At 48.8% G+C, this 19,287-nt stretch overlaps 33 non-coding genes and 1 pseudogene across 33 annotated transcripts; 17 read left to right on the top strand and 17 right to left on the bottom strand.

Moving 5' to 3' along the window:
- The first annotated feature begins 546 nt into the window (after nucleotides 1–546).
- Nucleotides 547–709, top strand: LOC134545816 (U1 spliceosomal RNA). The gene has a single exon (XR_010078814.1). It is a non-coding gene; the product is annotated as a U1 spliceosomal RNA (small nuclear RNA).
- A 301-nt stretch (nucleotides 710–1,010) lies between these two features.
- On the bottom strand, nucleotides 1,011–1,130 carry LOC134545892 (U5 spliceosomal RNA). The gene has a single exon (XR_010078886.1). It is a non-coding gene; the product is annotated as a U5 spliceosomal RNA (small nuclear RNA).
- A 543-nt stretch (nucleotides 1,131–1,673) lies between these two features.
- On the top strand, nucleotides 1,674–1,836 carry LOC134545815 (U1 spliceosomal RNA). The gene has a single exon (XR_010078813.1). It is a non-coding gene; the product is annotated as a U1 spliceosomal RNA (small nuclear RNA).
- A 300-nt stretch (nucleotides 1,837–2,136) lies between these two features.
- Nucleotides 2,137–2,256, bottom strand: LOC134545891 (U5 spliceosomal RNA). The gene has a single exon (XR_010078885.1). It is a non-coding gene; the product is annotated as a U5 spliceosomal RNA (small nuclear RNA).
- Nucleotides 2,257–2,800: 544 nt separating this feature from the next.
- On the top strand, nucleotides 2,801–2,963 carry LOC134545814 (U1 spliceosomal RNA). Its single transcript, XR_010078812.1, has one exon. It is a non-coding gene; the product is annotated as a U1 spliceosomal RNA (small nuclear RNA).
- A 299-nt stretch (nucleotides 2,964–3,262) lies between these two features.
- On the bottom strand, nucleotides 3,263–3,382 carry LOC134545890 (U5 spliceosomal RNA). Its single transcript, XR_010078884.1, has one exon. It is a non-coding gene; the product is annotated as a U5 spliceosomal RNA (small nuclear RNA).
- A 543-nt stretch (nucleotides 3,383–3,925) lies between these two features.
- LOC134545813 (U1 spliceosomal RNA) lies at nucleotides 3,926–4,088 on the top strand. The gene has a single exon (XR_010078811.1). It is a non-coding gene; the product is annotated as a U1 spliceosomal RNA (small nuclear RNA).
- A 300-nt stretch (nucleotides 4,089–4,388) lies between these two features.
- Nucleotides 4,389–4,509, bottom strand: LOC134545897 (U5 spliceosomal RNA). The gene has a single exon (XR_010078891.1). It is a non-coding gene; the product is annotated as a U5 spliceosomal RNA (small nuclear RNA).
- A 543-nt stretch (nucleotides 4,510–5,052) lies between these two features.
- Nucleotides 5,053–5,215, top strand: LOC134545811 (U1 spliceosomal RNA). The gene has a single exon (XR_010078809.1). It is a non-coding gene; the product is annotated as a U1 spliceosomal RNA (small nuclear RNA).
- A 299-nt stretch (nucleotides 5,216–5,514) lies between these two features.
- Nucleotides 5,515–5,634, bottom strand: LOC134545889 (U5 spliceosomal RNA). Its single transcript, XR_010078883.1, has one exon. It is a non-coding gene; the product is annotated as a U5 spliceosomal RNA (small nuclear RNA).
- Nucleotides 5,635–6,180: 546 nt separating this feature from the next.
- On the top strand, nucleotides 6,181–6,343 carry LOC134545819 (U1 spliceosomal RNA). Its single transcript, XR_010078817.1, has one exon. It is a non-coding gene; the product is annotated as a U1 spliceosomal RNA (small nuclear RNA).
- Nucleotides 6,344–6,645: 302 nt separating this feature from the next.
- Nucleotides 6,646–6,766, bottom strand: LOC134545896 (U5 spliceosomal RNA). The gene has a single exon (XR_010078890.1). It is a non-coding gene; the product is annotated as a U5 spliceosomal RNA (small nuclear RNA).
- A 543-nt stretch (nucleotides 6,767–7,309) lies between these two features.
- On the top strand, nucleotides 7,310–7,473 carry LOC134545820 (U1 spliceosomal RNA). Its single transcript, XR_010078818.1, has one exon. It is a non-coding gene; the product is annotated as a U1 spliceosomal RNA (small nuclear RNA).
- Nucleotides 7,474–7,772: 299 nt separating this feature from the next.
- Nucleotides 7,773–7,893, bottom strand: LOC134545895 (U5 spliceosomal RNA). Its single transcript, XR_010078889.1, has one exon. It is a non-coding gene; the product is annotated as a U5 spliceosomal RNA (small nuclear RNA).
- A 544-nt stretch (nucleotides 7,894–8,437) lies between these two features.
- Nucleotides 8,438–8,600, top strand: LOC134545810 (U1 spliceosomal RNA). Its single transcript, XR_010078808.1, has one exon. It is a non-coding gene; the product is annotated as a U1 spliceosomal RNA (small nuclear RNA).
- Nucleotides 8,601–8,899: 299 nt separating this feature from the next.
- LOC134545888 (U5 spliceosomal RNA) lies at nucleotides 8,900–9,019 on the bottom strand. The gene has a single exon (XR_010078882.1). It is a non-coding gene; the product is annotated as a U5 spliceosomal RNA (small nuclear RNA).
- Nucleotides 9,020–9,562: 543 nt separating this feature from the next.
- Nucleotides 9,563–9,726, top strand: LOC134545818 (U1 spliceosomal RNA). The gene has a single exon (XR_010078816.1). It is a non-coding gene; the product is annotated as a U1 spliceosomal RNA (small nuclear RNA).
- A 298-nt stretch (nucleotides 9,727–10,024) lies between these two features.
- On the bottom strand, nucleotides 10,025–10,144 carry LOC134545887 (U5 spliceosomal RNA). Its single transcript, XR_010078881.1, has one exon. It is a non-coding gene; the product is annotated as a U5 spliceosomal RNA (small nuclear RNA).
- A 544-nt stretch (nucleotides 10,145–10,688) lies between these two features.
- Nucleotides 10,689–10,851, top strand: LOC134545809 (U1 spliceosomal RNA). Its single transcript, XR_010078807.1, has one exon. It is a non-coding gene; the product is annotated as a U1 spliceosomal RNA (small nuclear RNA).
- A 298-nt stretch (nucleotides 10,852–11,149) lies between these two features.
- LOC134545823 (U5 spliceosomal RNA) lies at nucleotides 11,150–11,269 on the bottom strand. Its single transcript, XR_010078819.1, has one exon. It is a non-coding gene; the product is annotated as a U5 spliceosomal RNA (small nuclear RNA).
- Nucleotides 11,270–11,812: 543 nt separating this feature from the next.
- Nucleotides 11,813–11,975, top strand: LOC134545808 (U1 spliceosomal RNA). Its single transcript, XR_010078806.1, has one exon. It is a non-coding gene; the product is annotated as a U1 spliceosomal RNA (small nuclear RNA).
- Nucleotides 11,976–12,277: 302 nt separating this feature from the next.
- Nucleotides 12,278–12,398, bottom strand: LOC134545894 (U5 spliceosomal RNA). The gene has a single exon (XR_010078888.1). It is a non-coding gene; the product is annotated as a U5 spliceosomal RNA (small nuclear RNA).
- A 543-nt stretch (nucleotides 12,399–12,941) lies between these two features.
- On the top strand, nucleotides 12,942–13,104 carry LOC134545807 (U1 spliceosomal RNA). Its single transcript, XR_010078805.1, has one exon. It is a non-coding gene; the product is annotated as a U1 spliceosomal RNA (small nuclear RNA).
- A 298-nt stretch (nucleotides 13,105–13,402) lies between these two features.
- Nucleotides 13,403–13,522, bottom strand: LOC134545886 (U5 spliceosomal RNA). The gene has a single exon (XR_010078880.1). It is a non-coding gene; the product is annotated as a U5 spliceosomal RNA (small nuclear RNA).
- A 544-nt stretch (nucleotides 13,523–14,066) lies between these two features.
- On the top strand, nucleotides 14,067–14,229 carry LOC134545806 (U1 spliceosomal RNA). Its single transcript, XR_010078804.1, has one exon. It is a non-coding gene; the product is annotated as a U1 spliceosomal RNA (small nuclear RNA).
- A 300-nt stretch (nucleotides 14,230–14,529) lies between these two features.
- LOC134545898 (U5 spliceosomal RNA) lies at nucleotides 14,530–14,648 on the bottom strand. Its single transcript, XR_010078892.1, has one exon. It is a non-coding gene; the product is annotated as a U5 spliceosomal RNA (small nuclear RNA).
- A 546-nt stretch (nucleotides 14,649–15,194) lies between these two features.
- LOC134545817 (U1 spliceosomal RNA) lies at nucleotides 15,195–15,356 on the top strand. The gene has a single exon (XR_010078815.1). It is a non-coding gene; the product is annotated as a U1 spliceosomal RNA (small nuclear RNA).
- Nucleotides 15,357–15,659: 303 nt separating this feature from the next.
- LOC134545885 (U5 spliceosomal RNA) lies at nucleotides 15,660–15,779 on the bottom strand. The gene has a single exon (XR_010078879.1). It is a non-coding gene; the product is annotated as a U5 spliceosomal RNA (small nuclear RNA).
- Nucleotides 15,780–16,325: 546 nt separating this feature from the next.
- LOC134545822 (U1 spliceosomal RNA) lies at nucleotides 16,326–16,478 on the top strand (annotated as a pseudogene).
- Nucleotides 16,479–16,778: 300 nt separating this feature from the next.
- On the bottom strand, nucleotides 16,779–16,898 carry LOC134545884 (U5 spliceosomal RNA). Its single transcript, XR_010078878.1, has one exon. It is a non-coding gene; the product is annotated as a U5 spliceosomal RNA (small nuclear RNA).
- Nucleotides 16,899–17,442: 544 nt separating this feature from the next.
- On the top strand, nucleotides 17,443–17,605 carry LOC134545804 (U1 spliceosomal RNA). Its single transcript, XR_010078803.1, has one exon. It is a non-coding gene; the product is annotated as a U1 spliceosomal RNA (small nuclear RNA).
- A 300-nt stretch (nucleotides 17,606–17,905) lies between these two features.
- Nucleotides 17,906–18,025, bottom strand: LOC134545883 (U5 spliceosomal RNA). The gene has a single exon (XR_010078877.1). It is a non-coding gene; the product is annotated as a U5 spliceosomal RNA (small nuclear RNA).
- Nucleotides 18,026–18,570: 545 nt separating this feature from the next.
- LOC134545803 (U1 spliceosomal RNA) lies at nucleotides 18,571–18,733 on the top strand. Its single transcript, XR_010078802.1, has one exon. It is a non-coding gene; the product is annotated as a U1 spliceosomal RNA (small nuclear RNA).
- A 299-nt stretch (nucleotides 18,734–19,032) lies between these two features.
- LOC134545881 (U5 spliceosomal RNA) lies at nucleotides 19,033–19,152 on the bottom strand. The gene has a single exon (XR_010078875.1). It is a non-coding gene; the product is annotated as a U5 spliceosomal RNA (small nuclear RNA).
- Nucleotides 19,153–19,287: the final 135 nt, after the last annotated feature.

Here is a 19,287-nt window from a genome sequence, read left to right as displayed (position 1 = left end):
GTTGAAACTTTGAAAATCCGGACTATATAGGAAAAATGTGCGGACCACCACTAATGGTGAAAATAGCGTACGGTCGTGCAGCCTGAAGCCGCGAATCGTCCGAAAATCGCCTCGTGGGACACGGCACTCGATATTTCGTGAAACCCTAGGTATGTTGCTAATGGAAAAAAGTTCCCCCTCTCGACTGTGCCGTGGTGCCCGCCTTTTTGCCGAGGCGGACGCGACGACCCGAGTGCCGCCACGCGGCAAACGGTGTAACCAAGTGCCGCCACCGCGGCAAACGGGGGTAACCAAATGCACGCGGCGGTCGACCGTCGCCGTGGGTACAGAAACAAAGGAAACGAGGTGCGAGTAGAAACGGGCAGTTGTAGGAAGAAATTGTATTTGCATTGTTGGTGTGTACTGTCATGTAGTGTGATGAACTGGCACGGGGAGTGTTATGTCTGGGGAAAGAGCTGTTTCGGAGGTAGAAGTACATAACCTCAAAACACGTTGATGAGGTGGTCCGAGCTCCAAGTGAAATAGAAAAGCGAAACACTGCGCAGCATACTTACCTGGCGTAGGGGCTACCCTGATCAAGCAGGGGGTTCCCCCAGGGTGAGGCTCTTCCCTTGCACTTCGGTTGAGCTGACCTCTGCGATTACCCCAAATGTGGGTAACTCGGGCGCGTAATTTTTGGTAGTCGGGACTGCGTTCGCGCTGTCCCGGTGAAAAATTTCAACTTAGTAGTTGTGAAGTAGTGTTAAGAATTATGTACAGTGAAGTGTAATTTTTTTTTTTTTTTTTCATCTGTGTATGGTATGTAATGCATTCGTAGGTCTCAAGTTTACGGTGTGCCTTGGCGAACAACCCCACCGTCTTGAAAGTGCGGAAGGAAGGTACGTAATTGTGCATGGTAATAGTTGAAAAAAGAAAAAAAAAATTCCCATGAACGATACTTGTCCAATTCGATTTTTCAGATTTCCCCCTCCCCGCCTCACCCCCGGGCCCAGTGGTTTAACGGTAACCGGCCCAGTGTGTAAACACTGGGCACAACAAAAAATTGTTTAAAGACTCATCAAATGTTCCCCTCCACGGAAATCTTTAGTAAAAGGCGAAAGATTTATGCGTTTGAAGGGAAACCAGAGCACGGTTGAAACTTTGAAAATCCGGACTATATAGGAAAAATGTGCGGACCACCACTAATGGTGAAAATAGCGTACGGTCGTGCAGCCTGAAGCCGCGAATCGTCCGAAAATCGCCTCGTGGGACACGGCACTCGATATTTCGTGAAACCCTAGGTATGTTGCTAATGGAAAAAAGTTCCCCTCTCGACTGTGCCGTGGTGCCCGCCTTTTTGCCGAGGCGGACGCGACGACCCGAGTGCCGCCACGCGGCAAACGGTGTAACCAAGTGCCGCCACGCGGCAAACGGGGTAACCAAATGCACGCGGCGGTCGACCGTCGCCGTGGGTACAGAAACAAAGGAAACGAGGTGCGAGTAGAAACGGGCAGTTGTAGGAAGAAATTGTATTTGCATTGTTGGTGTGTACTGTCATGTAGTGTGATGAACTGGCACGGGAGTGTTATGTCTGGGGAAAGAGCTGTTTCGGAGGTAGAAGTACATAACCTCAAAACACGTTGATGAGGTGGTCCGAGCTCCAAGTGAAATAGAAAAGCGAAACACTGCGCAGCATACTTACCTGGCGTAGGGGCTACCCTGATCAAGCAGGGGGTTCCCCCAGGGTGAGGCTCTTCCCTTGCACTTCGGTTGAGCTGACCTCTGCGATTACCCCAAATGTGGGTAACTCGGGCGCGTAATTTTTGGTAGTCGGGACTGCGTTCGCGCTGTCCCGGTGAAAAAATTTCAACTTAGTAGTTGTGAAGTAGTGTTAAGAATTATGTACAGTGAAGTGTAATTTTTTTTTTTTTTTTTCATCTGTGTATGGTATGTAATGCATTCGTAGGTCTCAAGTTTACGGTGCCTTGGCGAACAACCCCACCGTCTTGAAAGTGCGGAAGGAAGGTACGTAATTGTGCATGGTAATAGTTGAAAAAAGAAAAAAAAAATTCCCATGAACGATACTTGTCCAATTCGATTTTTCAGATTTCCCCCTCCCCGCCTCACCCCCGGGCCCAGTGGTTTAACGGTAACCGGCCCAGTGTGTAAACACTGGGCACAACAAAAAATTGTTTAAAGACTCATCAAATGTTCCCCTCCACGGAAATCTTTAGTAAAAGGCGAAAGATTTATGCGTTTGAAGGGAAACCAGAGCACGGTTGAAACTTTGAAAATCCGGACTATATAGGAAAAATGTGCGGACCACCACTAATGGTGAAAATAGCGTACGGTCGTGCAGCCTGAAGCCGCGAATCGTCCGAAAATCGCCTCGTGGGACACGGCACTCGATATTTCGTGAAACCCTAGGTATGTTGCTAATGGAAAAAAGTTCCCCTCTCGACTGTGCCGTGGTGCCCGCCTTTTTGCCGAGGCGGACGCGACGACCCGAGTGCCGCCACGCGGCAAACGGTGTAACCAAGTGCCGCCACGCGGCAAAACGGGGTAACCAAATGCACGCGGCGGTCGACCGTCGCCGTGGGTACAGAAACAAAGGAAACGAGGTGCGAGTAGAAACGGGCAGTTGTAGGAAGAAATTGTATTTGCATTGTTGGTGTGTACTGTCATGTAGTGTGATGAACTGGCACGGGAGTGTTATGTCTGGGGAAAGAGCTGTTTCGGAGGTAGAAGTACATAACCTCAAAACACGTTGATGAGGTGGTCCGAGCTCCAAGTGAAATAGAAAAGCGAAACACTGCGCAGCATACTTACCTGGCGTAGGGGCTACCCTGATCAAGCAGGGGGTTCCCCCAGGGTGAGGCTCTTCCCTTGCACTTCGGTTGAGCTGACCTCTGCGATTACCCCAAATGTGGGTAACTCGGGCGCGTAATTTTTGGTAGTCGGGACTGCGTTCGCGCTGTCCCGGTGAAAAAATTTCAACTTAGTAGTTGTGAAGTAGTGTTAAGAATTATGTACAGTGAAGTGTAATTTTTTTTTTTTTTTTCATCTGTGTATGGTATGTAATGCATTCGTAGGTCTCAAGTTTACGGTGCCTTGGCGAACAACCCCACCGTCTTGAAAGTGCGGAAGGAAGGTACGTAATTGTGCATGGTAATAGTTGAAAAAAGAAAAAAAAAATTCCCATGAACGATACTTGTCCAATTCGATTTTTCAGATTTCCCCCTCCCCGCCTCACCCCCGGGCCCAGTGGTTTAACGGTAACCGGCCCAGTGTGTAAACACTGGGCACAACAAAAAATTGTTTAAAGACTCATCAAATGTTCCCCTCCACGGAAATCTTTAGTAAAAGGCGAAAGATTTATGCGTTTGAAGGGAAACCAGAGCACGGTTGAAACTTTGAAAATCCGGACTATATAGGAAAAATGTGCGGACCACCACTAATGGTGAAAATAGCGTACGGTCGTGCAGCCTGAAGCCGCGAATCGTCCGAAAATCGCCTCGTGGGACACGGCACTCGATATTTCGTGAAACCCTAGGTATGTTGCTAATGGAAAAAAGTTCCCCTCTCGACTGTGCCGTGGTGCCCGCCTTTTTGCCGAGGCGGACGCGACGACCCGAGTGCCGCCACGCGGCAAACGGTGTAACCAAGTGCCGCCACGCGGCAAACGGGGTAACCAAATGCACGCGGCGGTCGACCGTCGCCGTGGGTACAGAAACAAAGGAAACGAGGTGCGAGTAGAAACGGGCAGTTGTAGGAAGAAATTGTATTTGCATTGTTGGTGTGTACTGTCATGTAGTGTGATGAACTGGCACGGGAGTGTTATGTCTGGGGAAAGAGCTGTTTCGGAGGTAGAAGTACATAACCTCAAAACACGTTGATGAGGTGGTCCGAGCTCCAAGTGAAATAGAAAAGCGAAACACTGCGCAGCATACTTACCTGGCGTAGGGGCTACCCTGATCAAGCAGGGGGTTCCCCCAGGGTGAGGCTCTTCCCTTGCACTTCGGTTGAGCTGACCTCTGCGATTACCCCAAATGTGGGTAACTCGGGCGCGTAATTTTTGGTAGTCGGGACTGCGTTCGCGCTGTCCCGGTGAAAAAATTTCAACTTAGTAGTTGTGAAGTAGTGTTAAGAATTATGTACAGTGAAGTGTAATTTTTTTTTTTTTTTTCATCTGTGTATGGTATGTAATGCATTCGTAGGTCTCAAGTTTACGGTGCCTTGGCGAACAACCCCACCGTCTTGAAAGTGCGGAAGGAAGGTACGTAATTGTGCATGGTAATAGTTGAAAAAAGAAAAAAAAAATTCCCATGAACGATACTTGTCCAATTCGATTTTTCAGATTTCCCCCCTCCCCGCCTCACCCCCGGGCCCAGTGGTTTAACGGTAACCGGCCCAGTGTGTAAACACTGGGCACAACAAAAAATTGTTTAAAGACTCATCAAATGTTCCCCTCCACGGAAATCTTTAGTAAAAAGGCGAAAGATTTATGCGTTTGAAGGGAAACCAGAGCACGGTTGAAACTTTGAAAATCCGGACTATATAGGAAAAATGTGCGGACCACCACTAATGGTGAAAATAGCGTACGGTCGTGCAGCCTGAAGCCGCGAATCGTCCGAAAATCGCCTCGTGGGACACGGCACTCGATATTTCGTGAAACCCTAGGTATGTTGCTAATGGAAAAAAGTTCCCCTCTCGACTGTGCCGTGGTGCCCGCCTTTTTGCCGAGGCGGACGCGACGACCCGAGTGCCGCCACGCGGCAAACGGTGTAACCAAGTGCCGCCACGCGGCAAACGGGGTAACCAAATGCACGCGGCGGTCGACCGTCGCCGTGGGTACAGAAACAAAGGAAACGAGGTGCGAGTAGAAACGGGCAGTTGTAGGAAGAAATTGTATTTGCATTGTTGGTGTGTACTGTCATGTAGTGTGATGAACTGGCACGGGAGTGTTATGTCTGGGGAAAGAGCTGTTTCGGAGGTAGAAGTACATAACCTCAAAACACGTTGATGAGGTGGTCCGAGCTCCAAGTGAAATAGAAAAGCGAAACACTGCGCAGCATACTTACCTGGCGTAGGGGCTACCCTGATCAAGCAGGGGGTTCCCCCAGGGTGAGGCTCTTCCCTTGCACTTCGGTTGAGCTGACCTCTGCGATTACCCCAAATGTGGGTAACTCGGGCGCGTAATTTTTGGTAGTCGGGACTGCGTTCGCGCTGTCCCGGTGAAAAAATTTCAACTTAGTAGTTGTGAAGTAGTGTTAAGAATTATGTACAGTGAAGTGTAATTTTTTTTTTTTTTTTCATCTGTGTATGGTATGTAATGCATTCGTAGGTCTCAAGTTTACGGTGCCTTGGCGAACAACCCCACCGTCTTGAAAGTGCGGAAGGAAGGTACGTAATTGTGCATGGTAATAGTTGAAAAAAGAAAAAAAAAATTCCCATGAACGATACTTGTCCAATTCGATTTTTCAGATTTCCCCCTCCCCGCCTCACCCCCGGGCCCAGTGGTTTAACGGTAACCGGCCCAGTGTGTAAACACTGGGCACAACAAAAAATTGTTTAAAGACTCATCAAATGTTCCCCTCCACGGAAATCTTTAGTAAAAGGCGAAAGATTTATGCGTTTGAAGGGAAACCAGAGCACGGTTGAAACTTTGAAAATCCGGACTATATAGGAAAAATGTGCGGACCACCACTAATGGTGAAAATAGCGTACGGTCGTGCAGCCTGAAGCCGCGAATCGTCCGAAAATCGCCTCGTGGGACACGGCACTCGATATTTCGTGAAACCCTAGGTATGTTGCTAATGGAAAAAAGTTCCCCTCTCGACTGTGCCGTGGTGCCCGCCTTTTTGCCGAGGCGGGACGCGACGACCCGAGTGCCGCCACGCGGCAAACGGTGTAACCAAGTGCCGCCACGCGGCAAACGGGGTAACCAAATGCACGCGGCGGGTCGACCGTCGCCGTGGGTACAGAAACAAAGGAAACGAGGTGCGAGTAGAAACGGGCAGTTGTAGGAAGAAATTGTATTTGCATTGTTGGTGTGTACTGTCATGTAGTGTGATGAACTGGCACGGGAGTGTTATGTCTGGGGAAAGAGCTGTTTCGGAGGGTAGAAGTACATAACCTCAAAACACGTTGATGAGGTGGTCCGAGCTCCAAGTGAAATAGAAAAGCGAAACACTGCGCAGCATACTTACCTGGCGTAGGGGCTACCCTGATCAAGCAGGGGGTTCCCCCAGGGTGAGGCTCTTCCCTTGCACTTCGGTTGAGCTGACCTCTGCGATTACCCCAAATGTGGGTAACTCGGGCGCGTAATTTTTGGTAGTCGGGACTGCGTTCGCGCTGTGCCCGGTGAAAAAATTTCAACTTAGTAGTTGTGAAGTAGTGTTAAGAATTATGTACAGTGAAGTGTAATTTTTTTTTTTTTTTTTCATCTGTGTATGGTATGTAATGCATTCGTAGGTCTCAAGTTTACGGTGCCTTGGCGAACAACCCCACCGTCTTGAAAGTGCGGAAGGAAGGTACGTAATTGTGCATGGTAATAGTTGAAAAAAGAAAAAAAAAATTCCCATGAACGATACTTGTCCAATTCGATTTTTCAGATTTTCCCCCTCCCCGCCTCACCCCCGGGCCCAGTGGTTTAACGGTAACCGGCCCAGTGTGTAAACACTGGGCACAACAAAAAATTGTTTTAAAGACTCATCAAATGTTCCCCTCCACGGAAATCTTTAGTAAAAGGCGAAAGATTTATGCGTTTGAAGGGAAACCAGAGCACGGTTGAAACTTTGAAAATCCGGACTATATAGGAAAAATGTGCGGACCACCACTAATGGTGAAAATAGCGTACGGTCGTGCAGCCTGAAGCCGCGAATCGTCCGAAAATCGCCTCGTGGGACACGGCACTCGATATTTCGTGAAACCCTAGGTATGTTGCTAATGGAAAAAAGTTCCCCTCTCGACTGTGCCGTGGTGCCCGCCTTTTTGCCGAGGCGGACGCGACGACCCGAGTGCCGCCACGCGGCAAACGGTGTAACCAAGTGCCGCCACGCGGCAAACGGGGTAACCAAATGCACGCGGCGGTCGACCGTCGCCGTGGGTACAGAAACAAAGGAAACGAGGTGCGAGTAGAAACGGGCAGTTGTAGGAAGAAATTGTATTTGCATTGTTGGTGTGTACTGTCATGTAGTGTGATGAACTGGCACGGGAGTGTTATGTCTGGGGAAAGAGCTGTTTCGGAGGTAGAAGTACATAACCTCAAAACACGTTGATGAGGTGGTCCGAGCTCCAAGTGAAATAGAAAAGCGAAACACTGCGCAGCATACTTACCTGGCGTAGGGGCTACCCTGATCAAGCAGGGGGTTCCCCCCAGGGTGAGGCTCTTCCCTTGCACTTCGGTTGAGCTGACCTCTGCGATTACCCCAAATGTGGGTAACTCGGGCGCGTAATTTTTGGTAGTCGGGACTGCGTTCGCGCTGTCCCGGTGAAAAAATTTCAACTTAGTAGTTGTGAAGTAGTGTTAAGAATTATGTACAGTGAAGTGTAATTTTTTTTTTTTTTTTCATCTGTGTATGGTATGTAATGCATTCGTAGGTCTCAAGTTTACGGTGCCTTGGCGAACAACCCCACCGTCTTGAAAGTGCGGAAGGAAGGTACGTAATTGTGCATGGTAATAGTTGAAAAAAGAAAAAAAAAATTCCCATGAACGATACTTGTCCAATTCGATTTTTCAGATTTCCCCCTCCCCGCCTCACCCCCGGGCCCAGTGGTTTAACGGTAACCGGCCCAGTGTGTAAACACTGGGGCACAACAAAAAATTGTTTAAAGACTCATCAAATGTTCCCCTCCACGGAAATCTTTAGTAAAAGGCGAAAGATTTATGCGTTTGAAGGGAAACCAGAGCACGGTTTGAAACTTTGAAAATCCGGACTATATAGGAAAAATGTGCGGACCACCACTAATGGTGAAAATAGCGTACGGTCGTGCAGCCTGAAGCCGCGAATCGTCCGAAAATCGCCTCGTGGGACACGGCACTCGATATTTCGTGAAACCCTAGGTATGTTGCTAATGGAAAAAAGTTCCCCTCTCGACTGTGCCGTGGTGCCCGCCTTTTTGCCGAGGCGGACGCGACGACCCGAGTGCCGCCACGCGGCAAACGGTGTAACCAAGTGCCGCCACGCGGCAAACGGGGTAACCAAATGCACGCGGCGGTCGACCGTCGCCGTGGGTACAGAAACAAAGGAAACGAGGTGCGAGTAGAAACGGGCAGTTGTAGGAAGAAATTGTATTTGCATTGTTGGTGTGTACTGTCATGTAGTGTGATGAACTGGCACGGGAGTGTTATGTCTGGGGAAAGAGCTGTTTCGGAGGTAGAAGTACATAACCTCAAAACACGTTGATGAGGTGGTCCGAGCTCCAAGTGAAATAGAAAAGCGAAACACTGCGCAGCATACTTACCTGGCGTAGGGGCTACCCTGATCAAGCAGGGGGTTCCCCCAGGGTGAGGCTCTTCCCTTGCACTTCGGTTGAGCTGACCTCTGCGATTACCCCAAATGTGGGTAACTCGGGCGCGTAATTTTTGGTAGTCGGGACTGCGTTCGCGCTGTCCCGGTGAAAAAATTTCAACTTAGTAGTTGTGAAGTAGTGTTAAGAATTATGTACAGTGAAGTGTAATTTTTTTTTTTTTTTTCATCTGTGTATGGTATGTAATGCATTCGTAGGTCTCAAGTTTACGGTGCCTTGGCGAACAACCCCACCGTCTTGAAAGTGCGGAAGGAAGGTACGTAATTGTGCATGGTAATAGTTGAAAAAAGAAAAAAAAAATTCCCATGAACGATACTTGTCCAATTCGATTTTTCAGATTTCCCCCTCCCCGCCTCACCCCCGGGCCCAGTGGTTTAACGGTAACCGGCCCAGTGTGTAAACACTGGGCACAACAAAAAATTGTTTAAAGACTCATCAAATGTTCCCCTCCACGGAAATCTTTAGTAAAAGGCGAAAGATTTATGCGTTTGAAGGGAAACCAGAGCACGGTTGAAACTTTGAAAATCCGGACTATATAGGAAAAATGTGCGGACCACCACTAATGGTGAAAATAGCGTACGGTCGTGCAGCCTGAAGCCGCGAATCGTCCGAAAATCGCCTCGTGGGACACGGCACTCGATATTTCGTGAAACCCTAGGTATGTTGCTAATGGAAAAAAGTTCCCCTCTCGACTGTGCCGTGGTGCCCGCCTTTTTGCCGAGGCGGACGCGACGACCCGAGTGCCGCCACGCGGCAAACGGTGTAACCAAGTGCCGCCACGCGGCAAACGGGGTAACCAAATGCACGCGGCGGTCGACCGTCGCCGTGGGTACAGAAACAAAGGAAACGAGGTGCGAGTAGAAACGGGCAGTTGTAGGAAGAAATTGTATTTGCATTGTTGGTGTGTACTGTCATGTAGTGTGATGAACTGGCACGGGAGTGTTATGTCTGGGGAAAGAGCTGTTTCGGAGGTAGAAGTACATAACCTCAAAACACGTTGATGAGGTGGTCCGAGCTCCAAGTGAAATAGAAAAGCGAAACACTGCGCAGCATACTTACCTGGCGTAGGGGCTACCCTGATCAAGCAGGGGGTTCCCCCAGGGTGAGGCTCTTCCCTTGCACTTCGGTTGAGCTGACCTCTGCGATTACCCCAAATGTGGGTAACTCGGGGCGCGTAATTTTTGGTAGTCGGGACTGCGTTCGCGCTGTCCCGGTGAAAAAATTTCAACTTAGTAGTTGTGAAGTAGTGTTAAGAATTATGTACAGTGAAGTGTAATTTTTTTTTTTTTTTTCATCTGTGTATGGTATGTAATGCATTCGTAGGTCTCAAGTTTACGGTGCCTTGGCGAACAACCCCACCGTCTTGAAAGTGCGGAAGGAAGGTACGTAATTGTGCATGGTAATAGTTGAAAAAAGAAAAAAAAAATTCCCATGAACGATACTTGTCCAATTCGATTTTTCAGATTTCCCCCTCCCCGCCTCACCCCCGGCCCAGTGGTTTAACGGTAACCGGCCCAGTGTGTAAACACTGGGCACAACAAAAAATTGTTTAAAGACTCATCAAATGTTCCCCTCCACGGAAATCTTTAGTAAAAGGCGAAAGATTTATGCGTTTGAAGGGAAACCAGAGCACGGTTGAAACTTTGAAAATCCGGACTATATAGGAAAAATGTGCGGACCACCACTAATGGTGAAAATAGCGTACGGTCGTGCAGCCTGAAGCCGCGAATCGTCCGAAAATCGCCTCGTGGGACACGGCACTCGATATTTCGTGAAACCCTAGGTATGTTGCTAATGGAAAAAAGTTCCCCTCTCGACTGTGCCGTGGTGCCCGCCTTTTTGCCGAGGCGGACGCGACGACCCGAGTGCCGCCACGCGGCAAACGGTGTAACCAAGTGCCGCCACGCGGCAAACGGGGGTAACCAAATGCACGCGGCGGTCGACCGTCGCCGTGGGTACAGAAACAAAGGAAACGAGGTGCGAGTAGAAACGGGCAGTTGTAGGAAGAAATTGTATTTGCATTGTTGGTGTGTACTGTCATGTAGTGTGATGAACTGGCACGGGAGTGTTATGTCTGGGGAAAGAGCTGTTTCGGAGGTAGAAGTACATAACCTCAAAACACGTTGATGAGGTGGTCCGAGCTCCAAGTGAAATAGAAAAGCGAAACACTGCGCAGCATACTTACCTGGCGTAGGGGCTACCCTGATCAAGCAGGGGGTTCCCCCAGGGTGAGGCTCTTCCCTTGCACTTCGGTTGAGCTGACCTCTGCGATTACCCCAAATGTGGGTAACTCGGGCGCGTAATTTTTGGTAGTCGGGACTGCGTTCGCGCTGTCCCGGTGAAAAAATTTCAACTTAGTAGTTGTGAAGTAGTGTTAAGAATTATGTACAGTGAAGTGTAATTTTTTTTTTTTTTTTCATCTGTGTATGGTATGTAATGCATTCGTAGGTCTCAAGTTTACGGTGCCTTGGCGAACAACCCCACCGTCTTGAAAGTGCGGAAGGAAGGTACGTAATTGTGCATGGTAATAGTTGAAAAAAGAAAAAAAAAATTCCCATGAACGATACTTGTCCAATTCGATTTTTCAGATTTCCCCCTCCCCGCCTCACCCCCGGGCCCAGTGGTTTAACGGTAACCGCCCAGTGTGTAAACACTGGGCACAACAAAAAATTGTTTAAAGACTCATCAAATGTTCCCCTCCACGGAAATCTTTAGTAAAAGGCGAAAGATTTATGCGTTTGAAGGGAAACCAGAGCACGGTTGAAACTTTGAAAATCCGGACTATATAGGAAAAATGTGCGGACCACCACTAATGGTGAAAATAGCGTACGGTCGTGCAGCCTGAAGCCGCGAATCGTCCGAAAATCGCCTCGTGGGACACGGCACTCGATATTTCGTGAAACCCTAGGTATGTTGCTAATGGAAAAAAGTTCCCCTCTCGACTGTGCCGTGGTGCCCGCCTTTTTGCCGAGGCGGACGCGACGACCCGAGTGCCGCCACGCGGCAAACGGTGTAACCAAGTGCCGCCACGCGGCAAACGGGGTAACCAAATGCACGCGGCGGTCGACCGTCGCCGTGGGTACAGAAACAAAGGAAACGAGGTGCGAGTAGAAACGGGCAGTTGTAGGAAGAAATTGTATTTGCATTGTTGGTGTGTACTGTCATGTAGTGTGATGAACTGGCACGGGAGTGTTATGTCTGGGGAAAGAGCTGTTTCGGAGGTAGAAGTACATAACCTCAAAACACGTTGATGAGGTGGTCCGAGCTCCAAGTGAAATAGAAAAGCGAAACACTGCGCAGCATACTTACCTGGCGTAGGGGCTACCCTGATCAAGCAGGGGGTTCCCCCAGGGTGAGGCTCTTCCCTTGCACTTCGGTTGAGCTGACCTCTGCGATTACCCCAAATGTGGGTAACTCGGGCGCGTAATTTTTGGTAGTCGGGACTGCGTTCGCGCTGTCCCGGTGAAAAAATTTCAACTTAGTAGTTGTGAAGTAGTGTTAAGAATTATGTACAGTGAAGTGTAATTTTTTTTTTTTTTTTTCATCTGTGTATGGTATGTAATGCATTCGTAGGTCTCAAGTTTACGGTGCCTTGGCGAACAACCCCACCGTCTTGAAAGTGCGGAAGGAAGGTACGTAATTGTGCATGGTAATAGTTGAAAAAAGAAAAAAAAAATTCCCATGAACGATACTTGTCCAATTCGATTTTTCAGATTTCCCCCCTCCCCGCCTCACCCCCCGGGCCCAGTGGTTTAACGGTAACCGGCCCAGTGGTGTAAACACTGGGCACAACAAAAAATTGTTTAAAGACTCATCAAATGTTCCCCTCCACGGAAATCTTTAGTAAAAGGCGAAAGATTTATGCGTTTGAAGGGAAACCAGAGCACGGTTGAAACTTTGAAAATCCGGACTATATAGGAAAAATGTGCGGACCACCACTAATGGTGAAAATAGCGTACGGTCGTGCAGCCTGAAGCCGCGAATCGTCCGAAAATCGCCTCGTGGGACACGGCACTCGATATTTCGTGAAACCCTAGGTATGTTGCTAATGGAAAAAAGTTCCCCTCTCGACTGTGCCGTGGTGCCCGCCTTTTTGCCGAGGCGGACGCGACGACCCGAGTGCCGCCACGCGGCAAACGGTGTAACCAAGTGCCGCCACGCGGCAAACGGGGTAACCAAATGCACGCGGCGGTCGACCGTCGCCGTGGGTACAGAAACAAAGGAAACGAGGTGCGAGTAGAAACGGGCAGTTGTAGGAAGAAATTGTATTTGCATTGTTGGTGTGTACTGTCATGTAGTGTGATGAACTGGCACGGGAGTGTTATGTCTGGGGAAAGAGCTGTTTCGGAGGTAGAAGTACATAACCTCAAAACACGTTGATGAGGTGGTCCGAGCTCCAAGTGAAATAGAAAAGCGAAACACTGCGCAGCATACTTACCTGGCGTAGGGGCTACCCTGATCAAGCAGGGGGTTCCCCCAGGGTGAGGCTCTTCCCTTGCACTTCGGTTGAGCTGACCTCTGCGATTACCCCAAATGTGGGTAACTCGGGCGCGTAATTTTTGGTAGTCGGGACTGCGTTCGCGCTGTCCCGGTGAAAAAATTTCAACTTAGTAGTTGTGAAGTAGTGTTAAGAATTATGTACAGTGAAGTGTAATTTTTTTTTTTTTTTTCATCTGTGTATGGTATGTAATGCATTCGTAGGTCTCAAGTTTACGGTGCCTTGGCGAACAACCCCACCGTCTTGAAAGTGCGGAAGGAAGGTACGTAATTGTGCATGGTAATAGTTGAAAAAAGAAAAAAAAAATTCCCATGAACGATACTTGTCCAATTCGATTTTTCAGATTTCCCCTCCCCGCCTCACCCCCGGGCCCAGTGGTTTAACGGTAACCGGCCCAGTGTGTAAACACTGGGCACAACAAAAAATTGTTTAAAGACTCATCAAATGTTCCCCTCCACGGAAATCTTTAGTAAAAGGCGAAAGATTTATGCGTTTGAAGGGAAACCAGAGCACGGTTGAAACTTTGAAAATCCGGACTATATAGGAAAAATGTGCGGACCACCACTAATGGTGAAAATAGCGTACGGTCGTGCAGCCTGAAGCCGCGAATCGTCCGAAAATCGCCTCGTGGGACACGGCACTCGATATTTCGTGAAACCCTAGGTATGTTGCTAATGGAAAAAAGTTCCCCTCTCGACTGTGCCGTGGTGCCCGCCTTTTTGCCGAGGCGGACGCGACGACCCGAGTGCCGCCACGCGGCAAACGGTGTAACCAAGTGCCGCCACGCGGCAAACGGGGTAACCAAATGCACGCGGCGGTCGACCGTCGCCGTGGGTACAGAAACAAAGGAAACGAGGTGCGAGTAGAAACGGGCAGTTGTAGGAAGAAATTGTATTTGCATTGTTGGTGTGTACTGTCATGTAGTGTGATGAACTGGCACAGGGAGTGTTATGTCTGGGGAAAGAGCTGTTTCGGAGGTAGAAGTACATAACCTCAAAACACGTTGATGAGGTGGTCCGAGCTCCAAGTGAAATAGAAAAGCGAAACACTGCGCAGCATACTTACCTGGCGTAGGGGCTACCCTGATCAAGCAGGGGGTTCCCCCAGGGTGAGGCTCTTCCCTTGCACTTCGGTTGAGCTGACCTCTGCGATTACCCCAAATGTGGGTAACTCGGGCGCGTAATTTTTGGTAGTCGGGACTGCGTTCGCGCTGTCCCGGTGAAAAAATTTCAACTTAGTAGTTGTGAAGTAGTGTTAAGAATTATGTACAGTGAAGTGTAATTTTTTTTTTTTTTTTCATCTGTGTATGGTATGTAATGCATTCGTAGGTCCTCAAGTTTACGGTGCCTTGGCGAACAACCCCACCGTCTTGAAAGTGCGGAAGGAAGGTACGTAATTGTGCATGGTAATAGTTGAAAAAAGAAAAAAAAAATTCCCATGAACGATACTTGTCCAATTCGATTTTTCAGATTTCCCCCTCCCCGCCTCACCCCCGGGCCCAGTGGTTTAACGGTAACCGGCCCAGTGTGTAAACACTGGGCACAACAAAAAATTGTTTAAAGACTCATCAAATGTTCCCCTCCACGGAAATCTTTAGTAAAAGGCGAAAGATTTATGCGTTTGAAGGAAACCAGAGCACGGTTGAAACTTTGAAAATCCGGACTATATAGGAAAAATGTGCGGACCACCACTAATGGTGAAAATAGCGTACGGTCGTGCAGCCCTGAAGCCGCGAATCGTCCGAAAATCGCCTCGTGGGACACGGCACTCGATATTTCGTGAAACCCTAGGTATGTTGCTAATGGAAAAAAGTTCCCCTCTCGACTGTGCCGTGGTGCCCCGCCTTTTTGCCGAGGCGGACGCGACGACCCGAGTGCCGCCACGCGGCAAACGGTGTAACCAAGTGCCGCCACGCGGCAAACGGGGGTAACCAAATGCACGCGGCGGTCGACCGTCGCCGTGGGTACAGAAACAAAGGAAACGAGGTGCGAGTAGAAACGGGCAGTTGTAGGAAGAAATTGTATTTGCATTGTTGGTGTGTACTGTCATGTAGTGTGATGAACTGGCACGGGAGTGTTATGTCTGGGGAAAGAGCTGTTTCGGAGGTAGAAGTACATAACCTCAAAACACGTTGATGAGGTGGTCCGAGCTCCAAGTGAAATAGAAAAGCGAAACACTGCGCAGCATACTTACCTGGCGTAGGGGCTACCCTGATCAAGCAGGGGGTTCCCCCAGGGTGAGGCTCTTCCCTTGCACTTCGGTTGAGCTGACCTCTGCGATTACCCCAAATGTGGGTAACTCGGGCGCGTAATTTTTGGTAGTCGGGACTGCGTTCGCGCTGTCCCGGGTGAAAAAATTTCAACTTAGTAGTTGTGAAGTAGTGTTAAGAATTATGTACAGTGAAGTGTAATTTTTTTTTTTTTTTTCATCTGTGTATGGTATGTAATGCATTCGTAGGTCTCAAGTTTACGGTGCCTTGGCGAACAACCCCACCGTCTTGAAAGTGCGGAAGGAAGGTACGTAATTGTGCATGGTAATAGTTGAAAAAAGAAAAAAAAAATTCCCATGAACGATACTTGTCCAATTCGATTTTTTCAGATTTCCCCCTCCCCGCCTCACCCCCGGGCCCCAGTGGTTTAACGGTAACCGGCCCAGTGTGTAAACACTGGGCACAACAAAAAATTGTTTAAAGACTCATCAAATGTTCCCCTCCACGGAAATCTTTAGTAAAAGGCGAAAGATTTATGCGTTTGAAGGGAAACCAGAGCACGGTTGAAACTTTGAAAATCCGGACTATATAGGAAAAATGTGCGGACCACCACTAATGGTGAAAATAGCGTACGGTCGTGCAGCCTGAAGCCGCGAATCGTCCGAAAATCGCCTCGTGGGACACGGCACTCGATATTTCGTGAAACCCTAGGTATGTTGCTAATGGAAAAAAGTTCCCCTCTCGACTGTGCCGTGGTGCCCGCCTTTTTGCCGAGGCGGACGCGACGACCCGAGTGCCGCCACGCGGCAAACGGTGTAACCAAGTGCCGCCACGCGGCAAACGGGGGTAACCAAATGCACGCGGCGGTCGACCGTCGCCCGTGGGGTACAGAAACAAAGGAAACGAGGTGCGAGTAGAAACGGGCAGTTGTAGGAAGAAATTGTATTTGCATTGTTGGTGTGTACTGTCATGTAGTGTGATGAACTGGCACGGGAGTGTTATGTCTGGGGAAAGAGCTGTTTCGGAGGTAGAAGTACATAACCTCAAAACACGTTGATGAGGTGGTCCGAGCTCCAAGTGAAATAGAAAAGCGAAACACTGCGCAGCATACTTACCTGGCGTAGGGGCTACCCTGATCAAGCAGGGGGTTCCCCCAGGGTGAGGCTCTTCCCTTGCACTTCGGTTGAGCTGACCTCTGCGATTACCCCAAATGTGGGTAACTCGGGCGCGTAATTTTTGGTAGTCGGGACTCTGTCCCGGTGAAAAAATTTCAACTTAGTAGTTGTGAAGTAGTGTTAAGAATTATGTACAGTGAAGTGTAATTTTTTTTTTTTTTTTCATCTGTGTATGGTATGTAATGCATTCGTAGGTCTCAAGTTTACGGTGCCTTGGCGAACAACCCCACCGTCTTGAAAGTGCGGAAGGAAGGTACGTAATTGTGCATGGTAATAGTTGAAAAAAGAAAAAAAAAATTCCCATGAACGATACTTGTCCAATTCGATTTTTCAGATTTCCCCCTCCCCGCCTCACCCCCGGGCCCAGTGGTTTAACGGTAACCGGCCCAGTGTGTAAACACTGGGCACAACAAAAAATTGTTTAAAGACTCATCAAATGTTCCCCTCCACGGAAATCTTTAGTAAAAGGCGAAAGATTTATGCGTTTGAAGGGAAACCAGAGCACGGTTGAAACTTTGAAAATCCGGACTATATAGGAAAAATGTGCGGACCACCACTAATGGTGAAAATAGCGTACGGTCGTGCAGCCTGAAGCCGCGAATCGTCCGAAAATCGCCTCGTGGGACACGGCACTCGATATTTCGTGAAACCCTAGGTATGTTGCTAATGGAAAAAAGTTCCCCTCTCGACTGTGCCGTGGTGCCCGCCTTTTTGCCGAGGCGGACGCGACGACCCGAGTGCCGCCACGCGGCAAACGGTGTAACCAAGTGCCGCCACGCGGCAAACGGGGGTAACCAAATGCACGCGGCGGTCGACCGTCGCCGTGGGTACAGAAACAAAGGAAACGAGGTGCGAGTAGAAACGGGCAGTTGTAGGAAGAAATTGTATTTGCATTGTTGGTGTGTACTGTCATGTAGTGTGATGAACTGGCACGGGAGTGTTATGTCTGGGGAAAGAGCTGTTTCGGAGGTAGAAGTACATAACCTCAAAACACGTTGATGAGGTGGTCCGAGCTCCAAGTGAAATAGAAAAGCGAAACACTGCGCAGCATACTTACCTGGCGTAGGGGCTACCCTGATCAAGCAGGGGGTTCCCCCAGGGTGAGGCTCTTCCCTTGCACTTCGGTTGAGCTGACCTCTGCGATTACCCCAAATGTGGGTAACTCGGGCGCGTAATTTTTGGTAGTCGGGACTGCGTTCGCGCTGTCCCGGTGAAAAAATTTCAACTTAGTAGTTGTGAAGTAGTGTTAAGAATTATGTACAGTGAAGTGTAATTTTTTTTTTTTTTTTTCATCTGTGTATGGTATGTAATGCATTCGTAGGTCTCAAGTTTACGGTGCCTTGGCGAACAACCCCACCGTCTTGAAAGTGCGGAAGGAAGGTACGTAATTGTGCATGGTAATAGTTGAAAAAAGAAAAAAAAAATTCCCATGAACGATACTTGTCCAATTCGATTTTTCAGATTTCCCCCTCCCCGCCTCACCCCCGGGCCCAGTGGTTTAACGGTAACCGGCCCAGTGTGTAAACACTGGGCACAACAAAAAATTGTTTAAAGACTCATCAAATGTTCCCCTCCACGGAAATCTTTAGTAAAAGGCGAAAGATTTATGCGTTTGAAGGGAAACCAGAGCACGGTTGAAACTTTGAAAATCCGGACTATATAGGAAAAATGTGCGGACCACCACTAATGGTGAAAATAGCGTACGGTCGTGCAGCCTGAAGCCGCGAATCGTCCGAAAATCGCCTCGTGGGACACGGCACTCGATATTTCGTGAAACCCTAGGTATGTTGCTAATGGAAAAAAAGTTCCCCTCTCGACTGTGCCGTGGTGCCCGCCTTTTTGCCGAGGCGGACGCGACGACCCGAGTGCCGCCACGCGGCAAACGGTGTAACCAAGTGCCGCCACGCGGCAAACGGGGGTAACCAAATGCACGCGGCGGTCGACCGTCGCCGTGGGTACAGAAACAAAGGAAACGAGGTGCGAGTAGAAACGGGCAGTTGTAGGAAGAAATTGTATTTGCATTGTTGGTGTGTACTGTCATGTAGTGTGATGAACTGGCACGGGAGTGTTATGTCTGGGGAAAGAGCTGTTTCGGAGGTAGAAGTACATAACCTCAAAACACGTTGATGAGGTGGTCCGAGCTCCAAGTGAAATAGAAAAGCGAAACACTGCGCAGCATACTTACCTGGCGTAGGGGCTACCCTGATCAAGCAGGGGGTTCCCCCAGGGTGAGGCTCTTCCCTTGCACTTCGGTTGAGCTGACCTCTGCGATTACCCCAAATGTGGGTAACTCGGGCGCGTAATTTTTGGTAGTCGGGACTGCGTTCGCGCTGTCCCGGTGAAAAAATTTCAACTTAGTAGTTGTGAAGTAGTGTTAAGAATTATGTACAGTGAAGTGTAATTTTTTTTTTTTTTTTCATCTGTGTATGGTATGTAATGCATTCGTAGGTCTCAAGTTTACGGTGCCTTGGCGAACAACCCCACCGTCTTGAAAGTGCGGAAGGAAGGTACGTAATTGTGCATGGTAATAGTTGAAAAAAGAAAAAAAAAATTCCCATGAACGATACTTGTCCAATTCGATTTTTCAGATTTCCCCCTCCCCGCCTCACCCCCGGGCCCAGTGGTTTAACGGTAACCGGCCCAGTGTGTAAACACTGGGCACAACAAAAAATTGTTTAAAGACTCATCAAATGTTCCCCTCCACGGAAATCTTTAGTAAAAGGCGAAAGATTTATGCGTTTGAAGGGAAACCAGAGCACGGTTGAAACTTTGAAAATCCGGACTATATAGGAAAAATGTGCGGACCACCACTAATGGTGAAAATAGCGTACGGTCGTGCAGCCTGAAGCCGCGAATCGTCCGAAAATCGCCTCGTGGGACACGGCACTCGATAT

The sequence above is a fragment of the Bacillus rossius genome, unplaced genomic scaffold (assembly GCF_032445375.1).
Source record: "Bacillus rossius redtenbacheri isolate Brsri unplaced genomic scaffold, Brsri_v3 Brsri_v3_scf89, whole genome shotgun sequence".
In the NCBI taxonomy this organism is placed as follows: Eukaryota; Metazoa; Arthropoda; class Insecta; order Phasmatodea; family Bacillidae; genus Bacillus; species Bacillus rossius.
The sequence above is the reverse complement of the archived record's forward strand: the minus strand, read 5'-3'. Positions and strand labels throughout refer to the sequence as shown.